At 43.5% G+C, this 15,339-nt stretch overlaps 1 protein-coding gene and 1 long non-coding RNA gene across 2 annotated transcripts in view; one reads left to right on the top strand and one right to left on the bottom strand.

Annotated features, from left to right (window-relative positions):
* ppfibp2b (PPFIA binding protein 2b) overlaps positions 1-15,339 on the top strand; it is a 149,644-nt gene that overhangs the window by 52,496 nt on the left and 81,809 nt on the right. The gene's annotated exons all lie outside the window — the stretch shown is intronic.
* Positions 4,654-15,339, bottom strand: part of LOC148898386 (uncharacterized) — a 42,114-nt gene continuing 31,428 nt past the window's right edge. Inside the window, exons 3-5 of the long non-coding RNA XR_016115115.1 lie at positions 11,952-12,019; positions 10,641-11,647; positions 4,654-5,667 (exon numbers count right to left, since the gene is read on the bottom strand). This is a non-coding gene — a long non-coding RNA (uncharacterized LOC148898386). The remainder of the gene's footprint in view (positions 5,668-10,640; positions 11,648-11,951; positions 12,020-15,339) is intronic.

Raw genomic sequence — 15,339 nt, 5'->3', positions numbered from 1 at the left:
AGTTCCTGGGAATCACAGTCTCCCAGGACATGAAGTGGGAGGTCAACACCAACTCTATCCTGAAAAAGGTCCAACAGAGAATGTACTTCCTGAGGCTGCTAAAGAAGCATGGCCTGCCACAGGAGGTGCTGCAACATTTCTACACGGCTGTCATCGAATCCATCCTGTATTCTTCCATCACCGTTTGGTTCGGGGCCGCCACAAAAATGGAAAAAAATCCGACTTCAACGGACAGTTAGGACGGCGGAAAAAATCATTGGCACCGCCCTACCCACTCTCGAGGACTTGCACACTGCAAGAATCCAAACTAGGGCGCGGAAAATCCTACTGGACCCTCCGCACCCTGCCCACCACCTTTTCCAGCTACTCCCTTCAGGCAGGCGCTACCGATCCATGCACACCAAATCCAGCAGACATTTAAACAGCTTCTTCCCCAAGCCATTAACTCTTTGAACTCTTTGAACTCTTTGAACTCTTTCAACAGTAGCCAAAATGGAACTGTATAGTGCCACTTAGCAGTTTTTTTGACGACGATACTAGTGCAGCGTGTTCTACCGGAAACAAATTCCTTGTGTGTTCTACATACTTGGCAATAAAGATGATTCTGATTCTGATTCTGGTGGTATAGAATGGTTCCCTGTGCCGTTAGTTATGACATTCATACATGAAAACCGCTTTGGAAATGTATGTACTGATGTTTAAATGTGCAACAGGGGGGAATGATAGTGTTTTTATACAAAGCCGTAAACATCCTATGTTATTTCATGTTTGTCACATCTCGTCACCGTCCTGGGCGCGCCCCGCCCCTCCCGTCACCTCCTCAGCTGCTCCCTGGAGACGGCCCCTCCCGTCATTACTCACCTGGGCTCCCACAGCTGATTGTCATTTACTGATTGTGCCTTATGACTATATATGCCGATCGCACATTACAGTCTCCGTCGGAGAATTCCGGAAGCTACCCTCGCGACTACCTTGCCGTCAGGTCCGCCGTTGTTAGTTGCCGTCACTTACCTTTCCCTGTTTGTTATTTTGCATGCGTGTCTCAGTAAAGACTTTTTGCTCCTGTAAATCGGTCTCGCCGTGTATTTCAGATCCAAACCTTCCCACCTTCCTTCGTCACTCGAGTCCTGTCTTCTCGCCTCGAGTGTCGTGACAATGATTAGTTTAGTCTATATGGATGTATGGAGCTTATTAGATAACTTGTTGCATCAGTAGGGTGCAACAAGTATTCATTTTCAGTCTAATGTTCTCCCAACCCCTCCCCGTTGCTGATAGGCCTGGTCGAGACGATGTCATCCCTGCTGTGTGATAAAAACTAGGTGAAAGGGGCGGCCCTTGCTCTCTTGGCTCCCTGCTCCAACTAGACATGTCCTTCCATTGTTTGCAAGAAGAAATTAGTCTTTTCTGTTCACCATTTATGGTCCCCGCTGGTATTTCATCATAAAACTCCGTTGAACCAGAACCAGGACGAGATACAAGAATTAGAACCAACAATATCGTACTGATCGTAGATTTCGCCATGCTGTATTCCCTACCAGGGGTGCTCAATCTGTCGATCGTGATCGACCAATCGATCTCCATGGTACTATTGGTAGATCGCAAGACAAGGTGATGTGACATTGTCAGGAACTGACGCTTAACAAATCAAGTGGAGTTCTTTTGAAAAAAAAAAAGCCATCCCTTTATTTGATTGATACACCGGAGAACCAATCAAATGACATCTCATTGAGAGACTCACTGCGAGCTCAAACAACACCCCTTCGTTGCAAAGTGAACAAGGATGTCGTTAGTTACAGCAATTTTTCACTTGGTTTTTTCCCCTTAAACGTAAGATAGAGTATAAAAAAGTGGAACAGCTGGACCAAGTAAGAAGAAAAAACGTATCACTTTCATACGGAATGAGAGGATGACTTTTTTTCACTATGACATTTTCAAGTGCGGTTGTCTCGTCTGCCAGTTATCAGTGAACTCAGGTAATGGCAAACAATTGACATAATTATGGTGTGTTGTGCAACATATGCAGATATAAAACTAACATAAATTGCAATAATTTTCACTATATTTCTCAGTAAATATAATGAGTAGATCATTTTCGACGTGGTCATTTCAAAAGTAGCTCCCTTCCTGAAAAAAGTGTGAGCACCTCTGCCCTAGCCAGATCAGACACTCGCATACCTCCTTCATATTTTGCTATTACAGTGGGACCTCAACTTACAAACACCTTATCTTACAAATGTCAAATTTATGAAAATTAAACCTTATAATAAGCACTATTTTCATAATACACACCCACCACGGCTGGCGGAGTGATCTTCGGCGGAAGCACACGACCGAACAGCACCAGAGGTTAAGTTACCAACAATCCTTATGGACTGTTGGTAACTCCTTCCATAAGCCATCAACGACCAACAAAAAGGTAAATAAAGCTTTATTTTACAGCACAGTTTATTTCTTTAATTACAGTCCTCATGTAATGCGCCTCTTTCCAAACAGCAATTCCCTTTGACCTTCAACCTCCAACACCATTCCATCAAGCCATAAATGACCATCACAAATATAAATAAAGTGACTTTATGATACAATGCAGTGTATTTCTTTCATTACAATACAATAGCAAATTTTTTATACATAGAATAAGGTATGTTGTGTGTAGTTTTAAGGCTCATTTAGTTAAAAAGTATATTTTATGGAAACCCGGGAACTGATTATTCCCATTTCAATGGTTTCCTATGGGAAATTTATTTTTGAGATACACACTTTTCGCCTTACACACTCTGTCTGGGAACCAATTAAGTTCGTAAGTTGAGGTCTCACTGTAATTCTTAAATGCAATAGTTGTACGCACTACTTTTCTTTTTTTCACTTACTTTCTTTGGAGGCATGATTGGGGCTAAAACTCTTCGTACACCTATATTAAACGCAAGAGCAAAACGCAGCACGTCCGCAAGCAACAACAGTTGGTCACGAAGCAAAACACCCATACGCCACTCAGCCTCCCACCCTCGCGTACACACTCACGCGTCGTACCGGCGTTTGAAATCTGATTGTTGTTCAAACTACGAAGCAAGAATTTCTCAAATATTTTGTTAGGACTCCTATTTCTTCGAACTGAGTCGTTCGAAAACCGAGGTTCCACTGTATATATACACTCCAAAAACATGCATGGCAGGCAGATTGACCACTCCAAATTGTCCCTAGGTGTGAGTGTGAGAGTGACTGTTGTATGTCTTTGTATGCCCTGCGATTGGCTGGCAACCAATTCAGGGTGTCTGCCGCCTCGTGCCCGAAGACAGCTGAGATAGGCTCCAGCAACCCCCGCGACCCTAATGAGGAATAAGCGGTACGGAAAATGAGATGAAATGATTATATATATATATACAGTAAAGTCTCGTTATATCGATATTCAAGGGAGTCCGAAAAAATATCGATATAACTGGGACTATCGATATATCCGACCCTGTTTGCATGTAATTTTCTCAGTGCGTGCATAGAAATAGTATCGATATAACCGGGAATATCGATATATCCGATATCGATGTAACGAGACTTTACTGTATATATATATATATAAAACTGCCTCCCTGTTAAACTCCGTATTGAATTCAAGATACTTCTGTTTACATTTAAAGCCACCCATAACCTTGCCCCCCCCCTCTATCTGTCTGACCTAATTGAAATCTCCGTTCCTTCTCGGGCCCTCAGATCCTCTTCCTCCCTCCACCTCTACATGCCCTCTGCCCGTCTCACAACGATGGGGTGCAGAGCTTTCAGCCGCTCCGCACCTAAACTCTGGAACTCACTTCCACCCAACATCCGCAACATTGACTCCCTTCCTACTTTCAAATCTCACCTGAAAACCCACCTGTTTAAACTTGCTTTCATGGTCTAATTTATTCTGTTTTATTATTTATTGTTTTATGCATGATTTTACTGTTTTGTGTGTTGTCTTTGTTGTAAAGTGTCCTAGAGTGTTCAGAAAGGTGCGTGTAAATTAAATGTATTATTATTATTATATATATAAAATAGCAGATTATTTGCTACACACTTTTGCGAATTCCCATAGAACTGTTGAAACATTGAAAAAAACAATTTCAAAAGATCTCTCTGGTGCAAATTTTGAACTTCAGCATGCTCATTCTCGTATTAGACATTGTAATAGGAAGACAATTATTTTGAAGAGATGCTCGTTGGACCGTAAGCGATGCAGCCTTTCTAAGTGTTGCTTTAATACTCTTGAAAGGCATTTTGCCCCTCTCACTGTATGTATGTATGATACCGTCCAGTGATTTCATGGTATCCTTTATTAATCTCATCATAATATGAGAGTGAATAAGTATCTAACAGCTATTCAAAACATACCAAGAAATGTTATATCCAGGTTTTCAAAAAATATTTTTTCCCCACATCTATGATTAATAGAATCAGAATCAGAAAGCCTTTAATAGTCCCACAATGGGGGAATTTGCAATAGATTAAGCATGATAGATTCTTATGATGATACTGACCGGCCTCTGGAGCTTAGGGATACTTGCACTATGACCAACATCACTAGGAGTGTGGTCATGGTGTTGCGCTCTCCACTATGATAAGGGAGATACGGTGTTACGGGATCCAGAAAAAAACCACAAGACAAGCAGTGCGATACGTCTTGACTCAACAGTGGTTTACTTCGAATGCCCAGATGTAATGCAAACGTATGCGCACAACAATTTCCTGACCAATGATCTAAATCGGTCCGACACGAAAAACTAACCGAAGCAGGCGTTCCTTGTTTAAATAAACATTTTCGATATATATCATTTGTAAACCAACTACGTGAATGTAACCAAAATATGAAATAAGATACTTTACAACCTGTCACATACTCGCCCTCAAAATAGTTGTTGTCCCCAACATATGTACTAGTAAATACATAAATGCGCTAGACGACATGCCCAAAACAATTACGCACGGTATTATGAACTGCATCCAAATATGAACTATAATAATGAACAGTTTACAGACTGGAACTCTTTTCATACATTCTGTTTACATTATAACAATCAACAGTTCACAGACTGGAACTCTTTTTATACATTCCGTTTTAATTATACACATCAGGGCTCATCGGGTCTTCTTGTTTCCATCTCACTGTGCTATCAAACAGAAGTATCGATTAACCATCTCTGTGGTACTCCGTGGCATAATAGGTGTGTGCACCATACATCCAAGGCATTGTCTGTTCAACATAACATGGTACTGTCCCTACATTGCAACAAGATGGCGTACCAAGGCTATTATACGTGAATACCTTGGGTCTCCTGTGTTCTCGTCGTGACCGTTGATTTCCCCCAATATCAGGATTACTGGGGGGTGGCTGGGGAAAAGGGGGACACACCGTCACAGGTGGATCATTTTCCGGACCAATGTTGCCCTCCTGAGGTTGGTCAACTTCCGCAGCTCCCGGCTCTGTCCCCGGCAGTTCATTCCCCAGTTGATTGTCATAATGGTGGGTTGTCTCCACGAAGCTCACGTCCTGAAGTTCTGGTGAGTCTGGTTGGGTGCTCTGGCGATGCAACACTGGATAATAGTCATCCTCCTCATCATCCTCTTCTGAATCCATCTCTGGCATCTTGTTCGGTCGTTGCCGAGTGGACTTTTTCTTGGACTGGGGCTGTAGTGAAGTCTCTAATGGCAAATGATCACATGGCAGTAAGAGATTGTGGTGGAGTATCCTAGATCTGCCCTTTCCCCTCTCAGGTTTCAGCTCATAAACTGGAATGTCTTTGCTGACTTGACGAACCACTGTCTGAACAACATCCTCCCAGTGGTTTCTCAGTTTGCCTGAACCTCCGCGTGGGGTTAAGTTTCGAACGAGAACACGATCACCGGGCAAAAGGGTAGAATACTTTAGTTTACTGTAATATAGTCTCTTACTCCTGGCAGCAGCTTTGTTGTTATTTTCTTGCGTGATCAGATACGCTTCCTCCATACCCTGTTTCCACTTCTTCACATAGTCCTTCTGGTTGGTGTCACCCTGGTTAGAGTCTGAATTCAAACTAAACAACATATGAACTGGTAAACGTGGTGAACGTCCATAAAGTAAGTAAAAAGGTGAAAACCCTGTCACCTCACTTTTGGTACAGTTGTAAGCATAAACGAGTTTGTTTAGTGAGTCTTTCCAGTTACTCTTTTGTTTCTCTGTCAGTGTCTTTAACATCTGGATCAGTGTTCGATTAAATCGTTCAACCTGTCCATTTCCCTGTGGGTGGTAGGGGGTTGTCTTCAGTTGAGCAAAAAGTTGATTTTCAAATTTGAACCCGCAACCCCACAATATTCCTTCAGTTGAGCAAAAAGTTGATTTTCAAATTCACCACCCTGATCATGGTGAATTCGAAGGGGGAACCCAAACTTTAAAGCATAGTCATTAAAGATTTTGTTTGCCGCTGTTTTGCCAGATTTGGACGTTGTAGCATAAACTTGAGCGAAACGTGTAAAATGGTCTACTAGCACAAGCATCTATTCATAACCACCCTTACATTTGTCAAGATGCAAAAAGTCAACACAGACAAGTTCAAAAGGCTGAGTAGTCACAATATTAGTGAGAGGGGCTCTGGTCTCACGGTTGGGCTTTTTGTGTTTTAGGCACACACACATTCTCAGTACATAGTCCTCTATTTCTTTTTGCATAAAGGGCCAGTAAAAACGATCCCTTACAAGGGAAAGAGTCCTTTCTACACCATGGTGGCCCATTTCATCATGCAGCTCTTTTAACACTGTCATCTTGTGTTTTTCAGGAAGCAGTAGTTGGGTTCTGTTTGCCGTTTTTCTGTACAAAACACCTCTATCATTAAAGGGTAGCTTGTCCCATTCCCTCACAAGACAAACAACTTGAGGACAATGCTTTCTTAGTTCAGTACCTAGCGGTTTCGTCTCTGCCAGTTTGTATCTAATAATATGTCATATAATGTCATATAATAAATCATATAATAGGTCAGTCTCTTGATCTAGCTTAATCTGTCCAACAGTCAATGGGGCGATCGGTGTGTTTAGTGACACCTCGGCACACGTAGCTGAGATTCCCATAGACCAAGCTGCACTAGACTCGTTCTGTTGGTCAACTGCTTGTACCGCAGCACTCACAGCATCTAATGACATTTCTTTTGTACATCCTTCCATATATGTTACCATATCAAGGGGCATCCTAGATAAACTGTCTGCATCAACATTTTCCTTACCAGGACGATATTTAACAGTAAAATTAAAATCAGAAAGTTCTGCGACCCACCTGCACCCACTTGCATTTAATTTAGCAGTCGACAGTACATAGGTGAGTGGATTATTGTCACTAAACACAGTGAAGAATGGTGCATAGTACAAATACAGTAAAGTCTCGTTATATCGATATCGGATATATCGATAGTCCCGGTTATATCGATACTATTTCTATGTACGCACGGAGAAAATTACATGCAAACATGGTCGGATATATCAATAGTCCCGGTTATATCGATATTTTTTCGGACTCCCTTGGATATCGATATAACGAGACTTTACTGTAATCACGAACTTGTCTGTGATCACCCACTTAAGTGCCAAAAATTCCAACTTGCCCGAGTGTAAATTATAATTCTTCTCAGCTGCAGTTAAAGTCCGAGAGCCATAGGCTATCACGCGAAGTTTGCCATTTTGTCTTTGGTACAACACAGCACCTAAACCCCGGTTGGAGGCATCTGTACGCAAAATGAAAGGATGCGCAAGTCAGGAAAACCTAAAACTGGTGGTTGAACTAAACAGTCTATTAGCTGCTCTAACACTGACTGATGCTCATCACTCCACTCAATACGTGTGTTGGAATACACACTGTCATGTCTCACTTTCCTTTGGTGCTGCTGAGTCTCAACATTCAGAGTGGCTTTAAGCAAATCATACAAGGGACTAGCAATACAAGAGAAATCTTTGATGTATCGCCTATAATAGCTTAATAGTCCCAAAATGGCTCGAAGCTCACCGACAGTGCCTGGCTGCTTGTTTTTCAGGGCACGCACTGCTACTGTATCTCCCGGGTCCATTCTGCTCCCCTCAGCAGAGACAATCCTGCCGAGGTACCTCACTTCCTGCTTGAAAAGGTCACACTTTCGGGATTTGAGTTTTATTCCATTTTCTCTGAGACGTCGCAACACTCGCCTGACGTCCTCAACGTGGTTGTCAAATGTCCCGCTGAAAACAAGAATGTCATCAAGATAGGGGACACATATTTCGTCCCGTAACCCCTCCAGACATTGTTCCATACACCGCTGGAACGCTGCTGGTGCATTCATGAGACCAAAAGGGATTCGAATTCATTCATAAAGGCCCCAAGGGGTCACGAAGGCGGTCAGGTGTCGGCTCCCTTTGGACATGAACCCCTGGTGGTATGCTTTGCCTTGGTCCAACAGCGAGAAGATGGTGTTACCCCCAAGGCTGTCCACCACGTCCTGTGCCCGTGGGATGGGGTGCCGGTCAGGGTGTGTTTTCCGATTCAGCTCTCTGTAGTCAATGCAAGCGCAGTGTACCATCTTTTTTTCTGACACAGACGACAGGGGATGAGTAGGAGGAAGTGGACTTTTCCACCCACCCCTGCGCTATCAAGTCCTGTAAATAGTCTTTCACCTCTCTGTACAGTGGCTTTGGGACAGACATATATGTCTTTGAAACTGGCTCAGTGTCTTTTAACAAAATGTCCATTTGTAGGTTTTCCACACACCCTATGTCGTCGTCCGATTTTGAAAATGATGCCGATTCCTCTCTCAATATCTGCTGAACGGTCTTTCTTTTATCTTCGTCCAGGTGAGAATGGTCAATGGGGGGTCCCACTGCTCACTGAGAGGGATGGTGGTATCCTTGACATGGACCTCATTCACAACCGCTGAAGGAAGGTCCCTTTTAAATATGTTAGCTGGGTAGACAGATCCTACTGACTGCACTGTACCAATAATAGTCTTTACTGGAAACCTAATGTCATGGTTAGTAGGGTTCTGGACACTAACAACTATCCTAGGGATAGAACCTGCCTTTACTGAGACCAACGAGTCACAAAACTCGAGGCCATCAGTTTTTGTTGAGCTTTTCTGTATCCCCTGTTTGTGTCTCATTAGAGACTTCAAATTTGTACAGATGACGGCTGAAGAAACCTTCTCATCGATGGACCACTCCTGTACGACTGAGAGCTTACACAGACGTCTCATTAGAGAGGCTATCTAACACAAGACGCTCAATGACATTAAACCCTATGCTAGGACACTGTTGCTGGTCACCTTTTAGTACTAAAACTGGTACAAGTAGCCCTGGATCATGAGCACCAAGTTTAAATGGTATCTCAAGCCATCCTACATAAGGCATATCCGTTCCATTAGCTGCCACAATATTGAGAGTATTATCAGGGTCAATAAGCTCATTCACATTTTTCAATGACATGTCAGGTAAGTTCGTTTGTTTCCATAACTCATCTACAGCACACACCTGGGACCCCGAGTCCCAGAGTGCTTATTCCATTTTCATAGCACCACTGTAACACTGGGACCTACCTGTCTCTGTGGTCACACCATGTCCCACTGGGGTAACCCTTTCTAGTTTAAAGCATGGTTCCTGGCTGAGTTCTGTGCTTTGCAGCCTGCTCTGAAATGTTCACTACATCCACATTTAAAACAGTGCTGACAATATTCTTTACCTGTCTGAATACAAGAATAACACCTGGGCTGAGGGCGACGGGGCATGTAGTACTGCTGAGGGGCGAACCGCTGCTGGAACTGTGCTGCCCCCCTCATCGGCCTGGGACCTGGTGCTGGGTGGTACTGATATGGTGAAGGTGGCGTGAAGACGATCTGTTCAGGGTAGTGGTCAGGCAGGCGTTCAGGTCCTCCGCTGGTGGGCTGAGAAGTGGTTGTTGGTTTCTGAATAGTCTCTTTGATCTGGGACACTTCTGCACGCAGCTCCTTTAAAAGCATCATCTCTGACCTCATCTCTTTGATTTCTGAAAGGAGTTCATTCGGCACAGTAACAGTATTCTGCTTTAAGAGTCTTCTTCCCAATCAGGGCTGGTGTGTCATCTAACTGGACAGTGTTCACCGTTGTCACCCGTGCAGCAGCATTTTTCTTTTTTTCCTGTCGCTCCTTTTCATTTGCACATGCTGTGTTTAATTTTTCTAGCAGTACTTCATCTGATGTGGTGGTTAGCAGGAGGAAAGGTTGCATGTCACTCTTTACATTGTCACTCTGTAACCATGTCAGAACTGTGTGCAGGAATAAACTCTGGACCAATGTAGGGTCATACTTCAAACCTGATTCGGCCTCTTGAGATGCAAAAAGAATCCTTTGAAGGAGATCCATTGCACGGAGTAGAAAGTTCTGCGGGGACTCTTTATTAGTCTGCACTTCCAATGAGAGCTGCTTGTACAATTCAGTGGCTCCTCTCTCCTGATAGTGAGATCGGAGAATCCTTTGTAAAGAAGGTAGGGTGAGGTTTTCTTTCCCTTCGAGGTAGCTTCTCAACTGCAGACCTGGTGTTATTGCATTAACCACTGCATCGATGATCTCATCGCCCTGGTAGCCTTTACTGAGCCCACTTTCTATCTGTCTGACCAAATTAGGAAATGTGAGTTTATCTTTTTGTCCGAACTCACCTATTTGTCCAGATATCTTGAAGTCTTTGCGCCAGGGTGCAGTGTCTGGGGGCACTATGCTTCTCTTTCGCACTGCATCTTCACCTTTTTTCACTTGGTTTGGCTATTCCTAGTTCAAAATTTTTTATACTTTCAATCAAGTCCTTTACACGTAGCAAATCTGACATTCCTCCATCTTCTAGCTCTAATTCAGCTCTTTCAATGTTGTTTAACACAATATTAATTAGTTGGCCTCGAGTCTTTTCTGTAAGCTGCTCTCTTTTCAGTCCAGATATTTGGATTTCAGCACATAACTCTGACAACTGTTGAAAATTCAGTCCAAATAACTTGCCTTTGATGTCCAACTGTAATTCCTCTAACTCCATTTTCGAGAGGATACACGCAGTTCAACTGGCCGGATTCACTTCACAGAGACTCAACCAGAGCACATGTAGAAAAAAAAAAAAAACAGTAAACGGTGACGCCACTCCGACTGGGTTGATTGGGGATATTCGGCGCGAGCTTCTACCCACGGCGAGTAGACAACACTCGAACGCAAATATCCCAGCGGTGCCTCCAAAATGTTGCGCTCTCCACTATGGTAAGGGAGATACGGTGTTGTGGGATCCAGAAAAAAAAAAAAACACAAGACAAGCAGTGCGATACGTCTTGACTCAACAGTGGTTTACTTCGAATGCCCAGATGTAATGCAAACGTATGCGCACAACAATTTCCTGTCCAACGATCTAAATCGGTCCGACACGAAACACTAACCGAAGCAGGCGTTCCTTGTTTAAATAAACATTTTCGATATACAGTAAAGTCTCGTTATATCGATATCGGATATATCGATAGTCCCGGTTATATCGATATTTTTTCGGACTCCCTTGAATATCGATATAACGAGACTTTACTGTATATCATTTGTAAACCAATAGAACTACGCGAATGTACAAAATATTAAATAAGATACTTTACAACCTGTCACAATGGCTGTTGTCATCATTGGAGCTCTCTTTGTGATTTATCTGAAAAACAAACAAAAAAAACATCAAATCAACTGCCACTGAAAGAATGTTTGGTTACAGCATAAATGGGTTACTCTCTTCCGATATTATGTGTCACAAAATGCAGGTGGCTGAAGTCTAAGGATTTGACTCTGTAACTGAAGTCGCAAGTTTTTCTAAAACAGTGTCGATAAAGTTAACTTCATTTCATTTGTGGCAGACTATAGTTCAGCGCAGTGTCGATAAAGTTAAGTTTACATTCATTTCATTTGTGGCAGACTATAGTTCAGCGAACGTTGCATTCAGTCAAATTCTGTCCTTATACCTTGGTTGACATTTGTGGTTGAGTCTTCTCAGATCTCTCCATCTCATGTCTCATCAACGACTTTGATCCTGCAAAAACAAAAATTACATTTTGAGATGTTAATAATGTTGTTTCTTTTTAGGGTTGTGTCTGAAAAGGGGGCCAAAGTCTAAAATGGATGGGGCCAGATTTAACTAGATTGCCCAAAACTGATCGGAATAAACCAAAATACATTCATTGGAGCATGATATTTCAAAATTACAAATAAAAAAAACATCACTTGTCTAAAATCTATATTTCTAATATACAAACAATTTTAATTAAAGTAAAATAATTTATTCATCCATAAAATAAACAAACTATTTCTATTTTCTTAAGTTACTACACACGCAGAGAACACACCAATATGCGCACACACACACGCTCAAACACGCACACACACACATGCACACACACACACACACACACGCCTCCTTGGCAGTCCATCGGAATCGAAGATGATGTAGCTTCCTTCTCCTGTGGTGTATTGGACAGTGGTTATCGCTGCTGGCAACGATGCCACTGTAGGTGACTATGAAGCCCAATACTGGAGCTACAAATCCTGCCACATTCAGGACATGTGAGGCCCGGATCAAGTTGCTGAGGCGGCACTGGAACAGCACAAAGGTGACTTTGCTGGCGGCACACCATCCTCCACTAGGTGTGTTTTTATGTGTGCCACCCCTTCGTGGCATAAGGAACGCCAGAGTGGCCTCTTACTGTAGCTGCAGAAAACTCCAGACCACTGGGCTTGATGTTGCACCTCTTGAGAGTCTGTTTCATCTGGTCTTTGTATCGCAGCTTTGGACCACCAAGCTTCCTATTTATTGACAATAGTTGTCCATAAAGCACCTGTCGAGGCAAACGCCAGCCAGGCATCCGGTGACATGTCCAACCCACCGGAGTTGCCTTTTTGCTAGAAGACTGAGGTATATACTGTAAGTGTGCAGTCATTTTTTTTTTTTTTTCATAAAAAAACTGTACATAGTGCAAGTATTAAAAAAAAAAAACATTGATAAATTTAAATGTATTGCATCAACATAAGGTGGCTGTGCTATTTACAGTACAAGAGTCCAGTTTTTTTTTCATTCACATGTGATTATTAAGAAGCCTGACAGCGTCCGTCTCCAGGGAGTCCAGTGAGCAGCCCAGTACAGAACTCGCCCTCTTGACAAGGCGCTCCAGTGTTTTTCTGTCCCAGTTGCTGATGCTGCCCGACCAGCAGACAGTTCCATAGTGGATGTCTGAAGCAACCACAGAGTCAGAGAAAGTCTTCAAGAGTGACCCCTGAACCCCAAAAGACTTAAGTGGTTGTTTTCGAACACACAAGTACGCAATCTGCGAAAAGCATTGGAGGCTTGATTGATGCGGGCCTCGGCGTAATCATCAATTTGACAGGAGGGTGTTATAATGCTGCCTCGGTAGGCTGAATTGCTGGACAACCTTGAGGGGTGTTCTACTGAGGGTGAACATGGGGTGTGGAAAGCTCTCTTTTGCCATGACCGAGTGATCGGTGGACGGCAGACATGGTATGACTTATGGAAGAGGAGTGAAGGTGCCATCAGGAACAAATTGAATATACTGTAATGGGCCAGTACACAACACTGCTTCACCCCGACATCCACAGGGTATGGGGATGATTGCTGGCCGCCAACAAGTACTGCATGCTGCTGTGGAACTGTTTCATAATGCCGAGAAATTTGGAAGGGATGCCAAATTTCTGCACTATGGTCCAAAGACTTTCACGGATAACTGTATCAAAGGCCTTGTTAAAGTTGATGAAGGTGATTTAGGGGTCCTTGTTTTGTTCCCTGCATTTCTCCGGAACTTGTCGGGCAGGAAAGATCATGTCCAGAGTGCTCTGGTGCTTTCTGAAACCGCATTGTTTCTCTGGGAGGATGTCTTTGGTAATGTGCAATGTAAGACGGAACAGCATTATTTTTGCAAGAATCTTGCCAGCAACAGAGAGCAGGGAGATGCCACGGCTGTTGCCAGCTGGAAGTCCATCAGGGCTAGGGCTTTTGTTGTTTTTAAGGCTCTGGATTGCAGAGAGGACCTCTGTGAACTGATGAGGTTCATCAAGGGAATCATCAACTGATGGAAGCTCTGGGGGGGGAGTCAAGGACAGATGGGTCTGAAGGGTTTACAGTGAGACCTCAACTTACGAACTTAATTGGTTCCCAGACAGAGTGTGTAAGGCGAAAAGTGTGTATCTCAAAAAAATATTTCCCATAGGAAACCATTAAAATGGGAATAATCCGTTCCCGGGTTTCCATAAAATATACTTTTCCACTAAATAAGCCTTAAAACTACTGTGTGTGTGTGTGTGTGTGTGTGTGCGTGTGTGCGTGTGTGTGCGTGCGTGTGTGTGTGTGTGTGTGTGTTTGTGTGTGTGTGTGTGTGTGTGTGCGTGCATGTGTGTGATGTACTCTGCATAAAAGTGCATAGCTTGATGACTTTCTCAGGAAGTCATGTCATGGCCCCCTGCGCAGCTACCTCGACAGCAGCTCCTAACCCTGTTTAAGTCCCTTTCTGCCCTACTATTTTGTTTATGTATTTGTCCGATTGTATTTTGTGTATTTTCCGTCCTGAAACCTACGGGGAGAAGATGGGCATTTTCATTCTGCTCATCTCCATTATTTTTTTGCTACTACTGTGAACAGGGAAACCACTCGCACACGGGATCCCATTGTTTTCAGTGGAGACCAGCTGCTAGCATGGCAAGCTAATAACGGGCTAGCAGCCGGCAACTAGACATCCCCGATGAGCTGAAGAGGAGAAAACGGGGGTTTCGGGCTGGGAAGACCGCCGCAGAAAGAGACAATACAGACATGTCCTCCCAACTGTCATTATGGGGAATGTAAGATTGCTTTCGAATAAGATGGACGAGCTAGCAGCGCTAGTGCAACATCAGGCAGAGTACAGTGAGGCCAGTTTGCTGCTCCTCACGGAAACATGGCTGTTGGTGATCACTCCAGACACACACGCTGAGTTGGAGGGTTTCCAACTCAGCGACAGAAATGCAGGGAGCGGTAAAAACAAAGGAGAGGGAATTGCTGTGTTTGTGAATGATACATGGTGCAATCCTGAGCACATAACGATCAAAAAGAAACTCTTCCCTTGGGACATTGGGCTGCTAGCCATTAAACTCTGGCTGCACTATCTTCCTCAGGAATTATCACACCTCATAACTGACGGCGTACATTCTCTCAATGGCAAATGGCGGCGTAGCGTCTGATGCCCTGATGACTGTCGTAAACAGGCTGCAAATCCAGTCCGCCAATGCCCTGCTCATCATTTCAAGGGACTTTAACCATGTCTCACTGGAGTCCTCCTTCCCATCCTTCACACAGTATGTAGCCTGTGCTAC

The sequence above is a fragment of the Hippocampus bargibanti genome, linkage group LG05 (assembly GCF_051943395.1).
Source record: "Hippocampus bargibanti isolate YZ-2025 linkage group LG05, ASM5194339v1, whole genome shotgun sequence".
In the NCBI taxonomy this organism is placed as follows: domain Eukaryota; kingdom Metazoa; phylum Chordata; class Actinopteri; order Syngnathiformes; family Syngnathidae; genus Hippocampus; species Hippocampus bargibanti.
The sequence above is the reverse complement of the archived record's forward strand: the minus strand, read 5'-3'. Positions and strand labels throughout refer to the sequence as shown.